The following is a 13,988-nucleotide window of genomic DNA, read 5'->3' as shown; positions in this document are numbered from 1 at the left end:
CTTGCATCTCCTGCATTGGAAGGTAGATTCTTAACCATTGGACCACCAGGGAAGTCCTCAAATTAACTATTTATTTTTGGAATAATTTTTAGAAAAGTAACAAAGATAGTTAGGAGTGTATCCCTATGTCTTTTCAACCAGCACCCCCTAATGTTACCATCTTATATAGTCATGGTGCATTTGCCAAAACAAGGAAATGAACAAGTACAGTATTATTATCTGAAGTTGCAGATTGTGAGGATTTTGCCAGTTGTCCCACTAATGTTCTTTTTTTTTCACTATTTGTCTTTTTAAAAACTATATATATATATACACACATATACACACACATATATATGTATGTACATATGTTTATAACTTTTATAAAATGTGAATTGTTCTAAAACAAAATAAAGCCCTCCTTCTCCCCTCCAAAAGATAGGTAGATATATACTGGAAGCTATAGATAAACAGTTTTGGACAGTGTTTTAAGTATAATTCAGCAAATAAAAAGATCTGTATTTCCCATAATTAAGACATCGAGTAGTTTTGGAAACTATCAGGCAGGTAACTTTCAGTGAAAGCAGTACTGAAAAACAGATAAGACAATGTGATCCGAATACATTTCTGTCCCTAGCCTTTCCCAATCGCTCTGCTTACCTTTCACCTCAGGACACTTTTCTCTGGACGTTAGCAAGGAGTACTTGCCTGTGTTGACCTAGTCAGGTATCCTCTACACCAGAAACCCATCTATGTTAGGTAACTCCTTTTGGCCATGTTTTTGCCTCAGACTGCATGAGTGCTTCCAATAGGAAAGGTCAGAAGTGCCCAAATCATACTGAATAAAAATAAACCACGATTTACCATATACTCTTTTCTCTGAGGGAGAAGCATCCCAAGGTCATGAATTAATATCATCTCAAGAGTCAATCAATCAATCAAATAAGTCATAAGTATCCACTGCACACACTTCTGCTGTGTACCAAGCACTGCGCTGGATGTTTATGGGTAAGAGCTCAACTTGAGGGGCTCATAATTTTGTTAAAATCATTGCCAACATGCCTCTGTGGAGGGCTAGGGAAGCAAGAAAGATGTTTCAGGATGTAAGAATAAGGGTCAGAGCAGTGGTTTCAAACTTTTTCAGCCCCAATACACAGAACAACTCTGGTTGAAGCAGGGAGGGCCTAAAGCCCCATACACTCCAACTCCCGCTCTCCACTTCAGAGGGGCCCCCCAAAGGCACTTCCAGGGGACCCTAGGGCTCAGATGAAAAAATTCTGAAAATCTCTGGGCAAAGGCAAGACTGAGCATGGTTGGCTGGGATCGGGGAAATGGAGAGTGAAACAAAAACTGAGAGAAATCATCTTTTTTATTTCATGACTCTCAAATCATATATGCTTGGAAAATGATGTCAATTAACTGCATCAGCAGCAGACTTACTTCACAGTACAGAAAATAACTTTCTAAGTGAATTCAGAAAAATCAGTTTGTATAATTACCCCTATGCCTACTAAGGGTCTATGTCTTTATAGGCCATGAGATTTGATGGACACTGAATTTCCTCTAAGACAAGTACTTCTCACTGAGAAGTGAGAGATGCTGAATTTGGAGATTTAAGAATTGGTGGTAATAGTGATGCCTGCAGTCTCTGGGCTGAGTTGCAAGGAGAGGATAAATAGGCTGTTAGCTGCCTGAGAGCACCAGACTGTGACATCAGGAGTCCGATTCCACAAATGGAATAGCAGCCAATGCCCAGGAGCACGTCTGTCTTTCCTCCAGGTTGTGTGTAGCTGCTCTGAGCTGAGGAGGCCACTGTTCTGAACTGGCATTAAGTTATTTTGGACACCAAGTGAGGCCAGCCAGTGTGCTGGGTGTGTGCTGGAAGAGGCCTAGCCTGAAAGGCTGTCCCAGACATACCCAGCTGCTTCCTTATCAGGCCTCCCTAATGTACAGTCTTCTTTCGAAGCACAGAACTTGCTTTGTGTTTGGCTTCTCAAATATGTTACAGAAAGGTTCAGCTAAAAGTCTACCCCCCCCAAAATCAAATAGACTCTAGAAGAGGCCTGACTCTGAAGTACAACAGAATGGGCTCTTTCCTAGGACTACCTGGTGTGGGTTTATCTCCTTTCCCCAAAGTCTTATTATTGTTCAGTTGCTAAGTCATGTCTGACTCTTTGTGACTTCATGGACTGCAGGATGCCAGGCTTCCCTGTCCTTCACTACCTCCCGAAATTTGTTTATGTCCATTGAGTTAGTGTTGCTATCTAGCTATCTCATCCTCTGCAGCCCTCTTTTCCTTTTGTCTTCAATCATTCCCAGCATTAGGGTCTTCTCCAATGAGTTGGCTCTTTGCATCAGGTGGCCAAAAGTCTATCTCCTCCCTTATGATCTGGAAATATGTAGGCACCTTTAGTGGAACCAAAAATCACAGACAGAATATGTTGGGGTGAAACCCCCAACAAGTTCCAAGCCTTTTACATCTCAAGCTCAGTTATGAGGAAAGTGCAGCACTAGGAATTATACCCAAGAAAAGAATAATCTAGAAGCCACTGATCCTCATGGAGCTGTAAAGGGTCTCTCCTTTATTCCATAGACATACCATGATAATCAACTCAGCTTTGTTCCAGTTTCTCCTTCTGCTCAAATGGGATTACACCTAGAAAAATATTCTCTTCCAGTAATCCAGCCAGCAAGTGCATGCCCTTCTCCATTAGATCAATCATTTGATTCCCTTCTTAGCTCAACTCTTAGCACCTGTTTGGAGGCAGGAGGCTAAATCAGATAACTTCTTAAGGTACCTTTCAACTCTAATTATAAACTAAGCTAAATTAAAACCTTGGGCCCAAGGGAAGGTCCCTATGCAGTGTGCTAATAAATGTCTTCCCTCTCAACATAAATATATGGATATACACACACAGAGAAAGACACACACAGAAACACACACACACCCCTATACTTCCAAGTGCCTGGCTTCTAACTGCCACAGTTAGAAGTCTCTAAGGACTGAGAACTTGCAGTAAATCTACCTCTTTTGAGGATGTAGGTCAGGGAGAGAGGGGAGGACTACAGAGAATTAGGAGTCAATTCCTACCTTGACAGGTTGAGTTCTTCAGATGGAGGGGGTGGAGGATGCAGCAGTGGATAAACAGACAGAGACAGAGCCTCCTAACACTTGGTGCAGGAGAGCAGCAAGGAGCAGGAAACCATCAGGACAGAGACAGTGAACCAGGGGTGAGTGTTCAAAGGTCCAGCGTGGGCCGCTCTACTTGGAGGATAGCTCTCAAGTGTATATTTGCAGAAGCAAGTTAGCTGGGACAAAAAGGCCCTATGCTGCTCCACTGTTCAGTGTGGTCGACTCTTTGCTCTTCCTTTGGCTGCTCCTTTTGGCTTCTAGCCTCTAGGAAGCAAAGCCAGAATGTTTTCTGCTTCCCCTCCCCCAAGGCAGTGGACTGAGTCGTGCGGGGCGGGTAAGCTGCTATCCAATCAAACTCTCGAAAGCTGTAAATAAAAGGCCACATATGCACAGTGAAGTAGGCTATGAGAAGAATCTAGATTGAATTACCACAAGCCAGTTGTGCAGCCAGGGTGGGGGAGGCAGGAGAAAGAGGAGAGAGACGCCTAGCTGCCCTTCAAGGAAATATTTTCATTCAAGCACACTTCACCCTCAGCAGGACTGCTAGAAACCATCAAAGCCTTGCTTCCCAGGAAACTGTTCCAGTCTCACCCCAGTCTCAGCAGAGGGGTCACAGTCCCTGAGACACCTCAGTCAAGTCAAAAGCCTTTTCCCAGATGTGACTTACTTTCCAATAGACTTGAAATGACAGTCTCCAAGTCCAGCTCCCGATGCTTGGTAAAAGCAGGCAGCAGTGAAGACCATTCCTGCATACCCAATGCTGTATTTGCTTTGGTTATAAGACTAAAGTGAGAGCAAACTGACATTTACTTTATTTTTTATTTTTTTTAATTAAATTTATTTATTTATTTTTAATTTTTACTTTACAATTCTGTATTGGTTTTGGCATAGATTGACATGAATCAAATTGCAAATAGAAATGCCTTATGACCCAGCAATCCCACTGTTGGGCATACACACAGAGGAAACCAGAATTGAAAGAGACACATGTACCCCAATGTTCATTGCAGCACTGTTTATAATGACATTTACTTTAAAACCGTTTAAAGCAGGTGGCAAGAATCTTGCCTGGGCCCAGAATATTCAGGAGCCTAGGTTCTGTAATGATTCAGAGCATGGATTTTGGCACTGACAGGTTTGGATTCAAATCGGACACTCTTCCTCCCAGCTGTGGGCTTCAGGAAGTTACTCAACTTCACTAAACTTCAGCTTCCTCATTTGCAAAACTGTCATGATATTTTCCCTCAAGGGCTTGAGGGAGAATTAAGTAAGATATTACAGGTAAGAACCTGACACAAGGTGAGCGGACAGGCATGGTTACTATTGTTATTAGAGCTTTGTCAGAGGACCAGTGGAGTCCTTACCTCTCTCTTTCCTTTCCCAATTTCCCAGAAAACCGAAAGGCTCCAGATCTAGGGAACTGGCAGGACAAAACCTCTTCAAAAGAGCCAAAGGAACTGAAAAGAGTCATTTTTTTTTTTCCCTCCCCTGCACTAGGACTGAAATAGTAAGCCTGTGCCCATTACACTCTAGACTCACCGGCCGGCCCTAGGAACCTAAGGCTCTCCCAAACCAAAGATACTAATCCATCTCTAGTGTTACCTGTTGTGGGGCATGTTCCCAGACTGATGGTGCTTCTCCAGGGGCCCCAGATCAGATTCCAGTAGATGTAGGAAAGAAACAGTCTGATCCCAAGTTGGCAGGATAGGTCCGGCCAGGCTGTTGTCTGCCCATCACAGCTGCCTGTGAGGCCTATGGGTTAATAATAGCAACTCTGATGCCAATGGATTAAGACAGCACTGTAGGAGGTGTTTATTTTTACACTCTGGCGTCAGTATCAAGTTCTACTGGTTACTGCCCAAATCTAGGGCAGCTTCCTGCTACAAGAGCAGCCTCAGTCTTCTCCAGGATGCTGAGTTGCATTCTGGAGGAAATGAGCCTTGTTGAAAACAGTTTAGTACTAACAGGGACAGGGAAGGGGAAAAGGAACAAACAGAGCTGTCATAGGTCCAGCTGTCTGGTCCCAAATCTCTGGTACCAGGTGGACCTCAATTGAGAGCTGTTGTTCACAGCATCCTCCTGAGTCAGGAAGGCCCTGGACAAGGGACCTAATATGTTATTTTCATTGTTTTGGAAGGGTGGGTATATGTGTGCATGCACGCGCGTGCGTGCGCACACACACACACACTGGTTGCACTGAAATGATCTGAATAAAATTAAGGAAAGACTGTTACTTAACTAAGCAGAAGCTCCACCTCATCAGTCACAAGTCCCAGATTAGCGCTGTGAGTGCTGACCTTGTGCAAAAAATGAAAAACCCCACCTGGGAAGGTTTTATACGATATTTCAAAGAAAGAATGGTTAGGCTGGTCGTTATTTGATTTGCACAGCATTTTCAGCAGGTATATCAAATCCCTTTAAAAATCATTTGGCTAGAGCTTCTTTCCTAGAAATGACACAATAGGATAGAAATACCAAGAAACCAGCTCTCATCCGGCCAGGAGTCAGTGCCTAGAAAAATCTTTTGCCAAAGCCTCCTTCTCCCCCAAGGCATAGAGGTGGAGTTCCAGGGACCTTATACTTTGAACACAGAACCTGGGACTCTGTGGATATCCCAGTCACATCCCCGAAAGGCAGTCCTAACACAGATTTCGTCTAGTCCCATCTGGCAGACAGGGAGGTGAGGAGGCTGGCAGCTGGACAGCTGATGTAAATAGATGGGTCTGGGCTACTGAAGGGTCATGTGCACAGCAGACTGCTGTGGAATGACAAAAATGTACCACGCACCAGGTAGGAATGCTGAAATGCAAAGAAAGCAGCAGCCAAGCACACAGTAACAGTGACTCCATCATCTTCCTGCCTAAGGCTGACTCATAGCCATCGTCAGAGACACAACATAGCAACATCTTGAGGAGTAGGAAGGTAGGTGGGTGAACCACCCGTTCAGTACATTTTTTCTCCTGCCATTCAAGGCTCATCTACCTGGTCATCAGAACAACAATGCAGCCTCAGAATCAACCAGATTTGATGACTCAAGATATGCGGTTTGATCTCAGCTCCATCTGGAAGCTACTCATGCCTAGGATAGTGGCAGGATGCCCAGATAGGAACACTGCTTTCATTCTTGGCTTTTTCTCTGACTTGCTGGGTCATCTTGGGGCAGGGTACCTGTCCTCTCCAAGTTCTAGGTTTACCATTTGGAGAAGAAGCTAATTGTATCCACCTTCTGGTGAGATGGCAAGAAAATATTTGAACAATCAAATAATAAGTAGTAAGAATACAACTTGAGATTATCATATAAGTAAAGTAAGTCAGAAAGAGAAAGGCAAATATCATATGATATCACGTATATGGGGAATCTAAAATATGACACACACAAACCTACCTATGAACAGAAACAGAATCACACGTGTAGAGAACAGATTGGTGGTTGCCAAGGGGGTGAGGGGAGGAGGAATGGAGTAGAAGTTCGGGGTTAGTAGATGTAAGCTTTTATATATAGACTGCATAAACAAGGTCCTCCTGTATAGCACAAAGAACTATACTTGATATCCTATGATAACCCATAATGGAAAAGTATTTAAAAAAGAATATACATATATATGGGCTTCCCTGGTAGCTCAGCTAGTAAAGAATCTGCCTGTAATGCGGGAGACTCTGCTTCAATTCCTGAGTCAGGAAGATCCCCTGGAGAAGGGATAGGCTACCCATTTCAGTATTCTTACGCTTCCCTGGTGGTTCAGATAGTAAAGAATCCACCTCCAGTGCAGGAGACCTGAGTTCGATCCCAGGGTTGGGGAGATTCCCTGAAGGAGGGCATGACAACCCACTCCAGTATTCTTGCCTGGATAATCCCCACGGACAGAGGAGCCTGGCAGGCCCATGGGGTTGCAAAGAGTTGAACACAACTGAGTGACTAAGCACAGCACAGCACAGCATACTGTATGTAAACACATATGTATATAAATTGAATCACTTTGTTGAAGAGCAGAAATTAAATCATTGTAAATCAATTATACTTCAATAAAAAATAAGTAGCAAGAAATATAAATGCTATAAATTCTTTGGACCAAAGCATTTTAAAACTATGACTGTCACTCATGCATATAATAGAGAGGCCTGGTCTTGCATATTTTTCTTCTTCTAGGTCACAGTGGCCATGTTGGGAAGTGAACCTGGCTCGTACTTGGAGGTACAGTTCTTTTCTTTCAGGGATATAATCCCCACCACTGGCTTGAAGAACAGTTGAAACAGTCAGGAATCTGCTTACCTAGATACAAGCTATTAATTTCCACTAATGTGTAATAGAGAAAGTAGAAAAATGCAAACAGAAAGAAATGCCTCTACTCACCCACTTGCTCCATCTAAAGGCCTGATAAAGCAGTGTCAATGAAAGGATATATTCTGCTGCTCCCTTAGAACAAAGGCAATAGTGTATTCTAAACCCAATACAAGGCTTCACTCTTTCTGGCCCAGCAATCATTAGTTTGCCAGGTCCCCAGCACTTTTGGAAAGTAGAAATAGAAATCTGTCATTGATGCTGATACCCTTTTTCTCTGCAAGTGCCTACCCTAGAGTTCAAAACAGATTTTCCTGTATCCTCCAGCTTCCGGTGAGCTTTCAGGAAACCCTCCTTTCAGCAAACACTGTCTGTAAAGGGCCAGACAGTTACTACTTAGGCTTTGTGGCTGTAAAGTTCTGCCATATACTCCCTTCTTCCTTTTTTAAAAAACAATTCTTTAAAAATGTAAAAACCATTCTTAGTGTAAATGTAAAAACCATATAAAGTTATTCTGGCATGGACCATAATTTGCTGATTTCTATTCTGGACTTTAAAGGCCTCTCTATTCAAAGTCTGGTTCTCAAAATTCTGACTCTGCTGGGCCTGCCTAGGGATCCTCTTTCCTCTTCCCACATGGTTGTTGCATATATTTCAGAGGCAGCTCCCCCGTAAGGAGCCACTGAGGAATGTGAAGGAAGAATTCTGAGTTTATTTGTATTGGAGCTGACAGACTGGCTAATTCCCTTCATATAAAGTGCTTCAAAAACATCTGTGGAATTTAGCTTACTGCATTACCATTCTGGAGTGAGGACTGAGCCATACACAGCCCCTATCTTTCTGTTTCTAGTTAATAACACTATCCCATGCCTCTACCAGGCCTTTTTCCTTTCTTCTTCTCCTGCTCCCCAGGTTCCAAACCCACACTTGAACTGACCTGGGTCTCAAGCCTTCTCTCTTACCTATCCCTCCCATTTCTATATGTGGTATGGTTGTAGATAGCAAGGGAACTATCAATAGTCAGATGAGTTTGGATATAGTAAATAAGGATGAAAGGCATGAGGAGAGAGGTGAGCTTATTTTGAGCAAAGACATAGAACTGTAAATCTAGGCTCTATTACTAATAGTTAAAATAGCTTTGTAAACAGGGCTTAAACTACTATAAAAGCAACCTAAGGACAATGTGTAAAGAGTCCGGAATTACCAGAGTTATGTTGGAGAAGGGATAGGCTACCCAATTCAGTATTCTTGGGTTTCCCTTGTGGTTCAGCTGGTAAAGAATCTGCCTGCAGTGTGGAAAACTGGGGTTCGATCCCTGGGTTAAGAAGATCCCCTGGAGAAGGGACAGGCTACCCACTTCAGTATTCTGGCCTAGAGAATTCCACAGACTGTATAGTCTATGGGGTCGCAAAGAGTTGGACACGACTGAGTGACTTGCACTTTCACTACCTTACCACACAGCATAGACTAGAAGGGGATGACTTGTAGCTAAAGAATAATACTTACAATGACAGTAGCCATTATTTATTATCTTTGTGATATTTATTATCTCACCTGATGTGAAGAGCTGACTCATGGGAAAGGACCCTGGTGTTGGGAAAGATTGAGGGCAGGAGGAGAAGGGGGCGACAGAGGATGAGATGGTTGGATGGCATCATGAACTCAATGGACATGAGTTTGAGCAAACTCTGGGAGATAGTGAAGGACAGGGAAGCCTGTCATGCTACAGTTCATGGGGTGGCAAAGAGTCAGACACAACTTAGCGACTAAACAACAACAACAATAATAATCTACCAAGCTACTGCTGGGCTAGATGTTTGCCTAATACTTCATTTGAGAGAAAAAGCAAAAGGTACAGGTAAATCCTTGTCTAAGGCAAATCCTTGTCTAAGGCAAATCCTAATTCAGTAAGAAAGCTATTTGTTATTTTGAAAGATTCAAGTTACATTCAAAATTCTAAAATGCCTCATATCAGCTTGAGAAAATTATGGAAGTAAGAACAATTAATATAAGAATATTCTTGAAAGTTGTGCCTGCCTATTTCATGTATAATTTAGAAATATAACGGTCACACCTGAAAAAGGCAGATTTTCTTGAATTTTTGTTTATCATAAATTAGCAGGCCCCTAAGTTCACAAGTAGACATAAAACTGATGGTTACCTTTATAAGAGAGTTAAGAATAAAAGAAATACATAAAAAACACAGGACTATATGGCAAGGAAGTATATTATAACTGTTTATATACATTTTCTCTCCTCCTTGATTGCATGTTAAGGACAAAGACAGTCTTGTTCATCTTTGCAGTCATTTAACCTAGCCTGGATGGCATCTCTGACTTGATGGATGTGAGTTTGAGTGAACTCCGGGAGTTGGTGATGGACAGGGAGGCCTGGTGTGCCGTGATTCACGGGGTCGTAGGGAGTCGGACACAACTGAGCGACTGAACTGAACTGAACCTAGCCTAGAGTCTGGCACATGGTTTAAAATGTTCAGTGAACTGAACTAGCAGAATTTGGTTCATTACAATTGTGGACGTATTTATACACACTAAGTTCTACTCCTCCCTAGTGGGATGTGGGGTGCTGAGAGGACAAAGCTGGTACAGTGGCTGGCCTCTGGAATGTGCAGGGCGAGTCTCCCCAGGTACGGCTCCTCTCCCTGCACCCCAACACCGCACTCCCTTCGCTGCTCGCGGGAGCTGCAGCATGAAAACCAAAATAGCACATTCCAGCCAGAATGCCCAACAGATGTCCTCTCTGTCTCTTGGCATCCGTTCCCGTTGAAACTCTCCAGTCTTCAGCTCTGTTCTGTGAGCTGCTGAGACTCTAGGAAAGAATGCGGGATGTGCCTCAAAAAGTCCAGCACTAGCTGAGGAACTGTTGGTTTTTTTCCTAAAATCGGTCAGTCCATAAAAGTTACATAAGACTCGGCTCTCCTCCCTGGAAGCTTTTCCAGCTCCAGCTGGAGAGATTCCTCAAGCTGTTTAGAGTTCAGGAAAAGAGTTTGGAATTTCCTGATTGGCTAGCCTCCTATATTGGAGCCATCTCTGGGTAGCAATGGGGAGGTTCCAGCAGAGAACACTGTAACTCTTGTGCTCTCGCTGCCCCTCAACTGTGGCCCCTTTGAGTTCCCCAGGGGACAGGAAATAGCACAATTTGTTTACAGTTAACATCTCAGAACAAAGATGAGCCCCACTACTAAAACCAGAGCTCCACTGCTAAAACCAGTGGCATCAAGTCTTTGAGGCTCCACCCAAAGGAGGCAGAACCTAGGGAGTCTAATTCTAAGCTCACCCCAGAAGCACAACAAGGCTCTGGGGGGCCTTCCTCCCCTGCTTTGGGCAGATGTATAGAATTTGTTTGTGGCCCTGAGAACCTCAGATGCCAGTCTTGCCCAAGGATTAGATGAATGAGCCAATAAACATTAACCGACCATCTATGAATTTCAAGGCGCTGGACTACGTGAACAAAGCAGATCAGGGGCTGGCTTTCATATAGTGCTTATAAGTTCACCTGGGGAGACTAAACAAACAACTAAATAATTATGACCACACAAACTATGAAGTAGGCCTTTGGAATGTGCTATATTCAAAGGATACACAGTTAATCCTTAAAGCCATCTCTGTCCACGGAAGGCAGTTAGCATATTTATTAAATCAGGGACCAGTTTATACTGAATTGGCAACCAAAATTATGTGTTTTGGTTCAAAAACCTGGCCTTTCAAGTAGTCACTGCTGCTGCTGCTAAGTTGCTTCAGTCGTGTCCGACGCTGTGCGACCCCATAGACGGCAACCCACCAGGCTCCTCCATCCATGGGATTCTCCAGGCAAGAATGCTGGAGTGGGTTGCTATTGCCCTCTCCCAAGTAGTCACTGGAATCTATCAATAACTTGCTCTCAGTTGAGCCCCATTTTTATTCCCATTTATTCTGCAGGAGTTCAGCCCATATTTACATCAAACACTTTGTTTAAGGCATAAGAACTCACTTCAACTAAGAAACTGCTGTTCATTTATAATAAAGAAACTGAACTCTGATTTGCTCTCTCCAGCTTTAGGCCAAGCACTTTTGTTTCTTTCTGGTCAACACAGACCTTGACCTTGTGCACATGCTTAGTCATGTCCAACTCTTTGTGACCCCATGGACTGTAGCCTGCCAGGCTCTTCTGTCCATGGAATTTTCCAGGCAAGAATACTGGACTGGTTGCCATTTACTCCTCCAGGGGATCTTCCAAACCCAGGGATCGAACCCATGTATCTTGTGTCTCCTGAATTGGCAGGCAGATTCTTTACCACTGTGCCACTTGGAATGGAGCTAAGAAACGGCTGGTATATAACTCTGCTCCTAAGGACTAATTCTGGTGGGATCCAGCATTCTCCTGTTGATGGCTGTTTGGCAGCTAGTTGTGATTTTGGTGTTCTTGCAGGAGAAGGTGAGTGCACGTCAGAATGGCCATCATCAAAAAGTCTAAAGGCAAATTATTTGACTCCCCTCACTTTCTTCACCTGTACATGGGGCTAATAATACCTCCTCTTACAGGGTGCTGGAGGAAGTTAAAAGATATAGAAAACATGTGGAACAGTGATTGGCATTTAGCTCAGATGACACCACCCTTATGGCAGAAAGTGAAGAAGAACTAAAGAGCCTCTTGATGACAGTGAAAGAGGAGAGTGAAAAAGTTGGCTTAAAGCTCAACATTTGGAAAACAGATCATGGCATCCGGTCCCATCACTTCATGGCAAATAGATGGGGAAACAGTGGAAACAGTGGCTGACTTTATTTTTCTGGGCTCCAAAATCACTGCAGATGGTGACTGCAGCCATGAAATTAAAAGACGCTAACTCCTTGGAAGGAAAGTTGTGTTCAACCTAGACAGAATATTAAAAAGCAGAGACATTACTTTGTCAACAAAGGTCCAACTAGTCAAGGCTATGGTTTTTCCAGTGGTCATGTATGGATGTGAGAGTTGGACAATGAAGAAAGCTGAGTGCCAAAAAATTGATGCTTTTGAATTATGGTATTGGAGAAGACTCTTGAGAGTCCCTTGGACTGCAAGGAAATCCAACCAATCCATCCTAAAGTAGATCAGCCCTGGGTGTTCACTGGAAGGACTGATGTTGAAGCTGAAACTCCAATACTTTGGCCACCTTATGTGAAGAGCTGACTTATTTGAAAAGACCCTGATGCTGGGAAAGATTGGGGGCAGGAGGAGAAGGGGACGACAGAGGATGAGATGGCTGGATGGCATCACCGACTCAATGGACATGGGTTTGGGTGGACTCCGGGAGTTGGTGATGGACAGGGAGGCCTGGCGTGCTGCGGTTCATGGGGTCGCAAAGAGTCGGACATGACTGAGTGACTGAACTGACTGAACTGAAGGCTCAGTAAGTAATTATAATGAATCTGAATCAGGAATGTCTTCTTTCCTCGAATCTAAATCCTTCCCATTGCCTTCTGAGGCTGCACTACTCTGTTCAATTTACCAATTCACAGCAGAGAATCCTGTCACTGTATATCCAGTGCCTTTCAACAGGCTTATCACCTCAAAGTCTTTAACCCTCATGGTTCTATTCTTTGTCCCCTAGAAGCTGGAAAGTGACTCAATCCCAGGAAACATCACAAGATAATATACAGAGAAAGCCAGAGTGAATATGCAATTTATCTATGAATCAAGATTTTCCCACCCAGTGAATACAGGTACATGACTACCTGAATTACCTGTTAGCAGAAGACAGTGAAGGCGAGTCCTCTACATAAATTCATGGGCTGACAAGATTCTCTTTAAAAGGTCTAATTATTTCCAAATATGTACCCCAGGAGACCCTATCCAAGTCCCATAGCTTCTGCTGTAGAAAAGCGTCTCTAATCTATCCTCTCTTTTAATTCCTAAAATCAGTGCTCTACTTCTAGGCCCTCCTGAAATACCTCTTCCGAGGATTATTATTCAATCTTTGGGCAAAGATTCCTACTGGCTAGGAATAGAGACTATTGCTAGGAATACAGTGCTAAACAAAACAGATATTATCCCCGCCCTCAGGAAGCTTACAATCTAGTAGAGGAATGCAAACAATCATATAAATAAAAATACAATTATGAAATGTGAGAAATGCTTTGAAAATAAAGTGCAGAGTATTAAGAAGATCTGATTAAGACTAATGATAGATGTGATTAAGAGGTCAGGGAAGGTCTTTCTGGTAAATTGTGAAGCCCTCTCTGAAAATTACATGTTGAGCATTGAAAGGTTAGCTGAAAGGAAGTTAAACAGGTGAAAAGGTGGGGACAACATTCCAGGCAGAGGGAATGACATGTGTGAAAGGCCCTGAGGCAAGAAAGTGGTTGGTGTCTTAGAAAAACTGAAAGAAAAAAGTGTCGTTCAAACTGTCCATCATATTTGGCAACCAGGAGTCCACTGATGATCTTGACAAAAACAATTTCAGGGAAGTGGTTAGTGGAAATGAAGTTAGACTGCAGAGGGTGCAAAAGTGAATGGAAAATCAAGCAGATTGGTTGGGTGGTCAACAAAGGTTGGCTGTTACAGTACCAAGACAGTTACTACCCAGAGGGTGATATGGTGTCAGGGGATTTATTTAAAAAAATA

General features: G+C 43.2%; 1 protein-coding gene across 2 annotated transcripts in view; it reads right to left on the bottom strand.

Annotated features, from left to right (window-relative positions):
• RUSC2 (RUN and SH3 domain containing 2) overlaps positions 1 to 13,988 on the bottom strand; it is a 61,189-nt gene that overhangs the window by 31,107 nt on the left and 16,094 nt on the right. The window contains exon 1 of one of the 2 annotated variants that reach the window (XM_040261687.1): positions 3,071 to 3,655. The exons of the other annotated variant lie outside the window; for it this stretch is intronic. The gene's annotated coding sequence lies outside the window, so the exon portion shown is untranslated. Of the gene's footprint in view, positions 1 to 3,070; positions 3,656 to 13,988 lie in introns of those variants that run through there. 2 annotated transcript variants of the gene reach the window in all.

Source organism: Oryx dammah, unplaced genomic scaffold, assembly GCF_014754425.2.
Source record: "Oryx dammah isolate SB20612 unplaced genomic scaffold, SCBI_Odam_1.1 HiC_scaffold_1, whole genome shotgun sequence".
Lineage (NCBI taxonomy): Eukaryota > Metazoa > Chordata > Mammalia > Artiodactyla > Bovidae > Oryx > Oryx dammah.
Note: the sequence above shows the minus strand (reverse complement) of the source record. Positions and strands in the feature narration are given on the sequence as shown.